At 34.7% G+C, this 2258-nt stretch overlaps 1 long non-coding RNA gene across 1 annotated transcript; it reads right to left on the bottom strand.

Annotated features, from left to right (window-relative positions):
- Positions 1-484: 484 nt before the first annotated feature.
- On the bottom strand, positions 485-2252 carry LOC111388694. Its single transcript, XR_002701629.1, has 3 exons — positions 1944-2252; positions 890-1218; positions 485-779 (listed from the first exon to the last, which is right to left on the bottom strand). It is a non-coding gene; the product is annotated as an uncharacterized LOC111388694 (long non-coding RNA).
- Positions 2253-2258: the final 6 nt, after the last annotated feature.

The following is a 2258-nucleotide window of genomic DNA, read 5'->3' as shown; positions in this document are numbered from 1 at the left end:
ATATCTAGATAAGTTCACGATCCAAATCACGCATTTAAAGGTCGAAGACACATAAGCTCACCATGTGAAAGGTTGAACTCAATCCTAATTTTTCCAAGATTGTTGCAAGAGAGAGACTACATTTTTCCTAATAAGTCCTAATTTTTTTGATCAAATTTTGAAAGTAGTAACTTATTTTGTCAATAAAAAATTACTTTAAGATGAAAACCTCTTTTTTTTTTTTTAAAAAAAAAAAGGTTGAACCTCAACCTTGAGGGCTCCCACTGCACCGCCCCTGAAGCATCGTGAGAGAGATAAATCGCGGGATGTGTCCCAGCAGGTCAGAGAATAAGAACTTGCTTGTACACTGGTACCCCACAAAGAGTCCAATTTCATATCTCAAGAATCGAACCTTCACATTGCGGCTGCCAAAAAGGCTGAAATTACCTCACTTCTGTCCTTTGCACTTAAGTAAAGAAACTTGCTACTATCGAAATATATAATATATGCCAAATTTTGATCAAAATATTTATTTATATTAAAATTTATCCATCTACTTGACAAGTAAAAGCTTAGCTACATTTACAAAATACATACAAAAAAATAACATAACCAAACATGTTCTAAAATAAAATTACTTTTAAGCTCGGCTAGACGCACAAATTATCCTTTGCTAACAATGTGAACGTCGCTGCGAACTTAAACTTGGGATTTAAAATCCCAATTGAGTTTTATGGTACAGAATCTTACACTATCCCCAGGTCTTGAATTTACAGTCGTCTGAAGATATCACATAGTTCCTGAGGAAAACAATGAAAAGAACATCAGGGTTCAGCAACTAATTAAAGAAAACAAATGAAAAGTCAGTGTTTTCAACATATAAAGCCCAAGGACATAGAAGCTTGATCACCTAGCTTCTAATCCTAATAGTTGGTACCAAGCCTGGAGCGGCAAGAGGGTTATTGAGCAATAATGTGAACTCGCGCCTTGACGCTAAATGAAATTCCATTGGGTACAGCATAAGGGATATATGTCTCGTTTCCATAAATAAGATCTCCCAAACCGCACAGGGACCAGTGAATAAGAAATCCTACATATTTTCCTTCCAGTTTTCTGTATCTTGCTAGCCAGCTGCAAGGCTCGTCATTCATAGGCATACATCAGCAGGCTCGTCCTCTTCATGGGGTGCCGCAGGCCCTGTTAAGGGGCATGCTCAACCATCAAGTATTATCTGTAGAACTGAGAATGTCAAAAAAGCAGGGATTTTAGTTATTAAATAATAAAGAGAAATTGGTAAAAGAACTGCATAAAAGGAAGCTGTCGTTATACATTGGAATATTTGATAAGAAAAATATGAAATATGCAAAAAATTCAACGCATAATTTCTATAGCAAGTATGAAATGTGAGATGAAGCAAAAACTTGTCATTTGAAGAACTACGACCTTTTGTCACGAGATTGCATCCTTATATATCATCTAATATATAATTCATTCAACAATTGATCAAGAAATGTCAACTTTAATATTAATATCATTTATTAAAAAAGAAAAAGTGAGTGATCTAATAATTATCAACATTAATATTATCTGGTTGAAATTAAAAACATCATTGTCTAACATACATCTTTTAAATCAGCCTAACTTTTACGCATAAAACACAAGATAGATTGCTCACGTATAATATATCTAAGTCCAGATTTCTGTAAACAGCATCAGACAATGAACCATACATGCACCATTCTAAATTTCTTACAGAAGAAGAAAAACGAAAATCCCAATTCACTCTCAGCACTTAATGCTAGAAGGAAAAGGATTCTTGAATGAGATATCTTCTAACATACGATAGAAATATATAATGCAATAACATAAAGAAAGAGAGAGACAGAAACAGAAAGAAATTGAGAATTACAATATTAAATTAAAACTAGCAAAAAGAGAGAAATAAACAGAAATAAAGACTATACCTGCAAAAGCAGATCCCAGCCATAACGTAATGAGCAGGAAGCTTTTACCACCTGAAACTAGAAAAATTTACAAACAACTGCAGACATTCTGGATCAGAAAACTGAGAAATGATCAATGCGCAAAGACAGCATTCTCATTTTCCCTCTTAAACCATATTTGACAAAGGTCAAGTCCTCGCTCGCTAGCTCGCTCTCTCTCGTGTCTTGCAGTACTTCTCCATGAGTATTAGAGATGGAACATGATCAACAGGTAAACCTGACCACTGTGCCTTGATATAGAGCTATTTTCAACTTCCCCTCTTTAACCACATTTGA

Source organism: Olea europaea, unplaced genomic scaffold, assembly GCF_002742605.1.
Source record: "Olea europaea var. sylvestris unplaced genomic scaffold, O_europaea_v1 scaffold520, whole genome shotgun sequence".
Taxonomy (NCBI): Eukaryota; Viridiplantae; Streptophyta; class Magnoliopsida; order Lamiales; family Oleaceae; genus Olea; species Olea europaea.
This window is presented reverse-complemented; position numbering and strand designations above follow the sequence as displayed.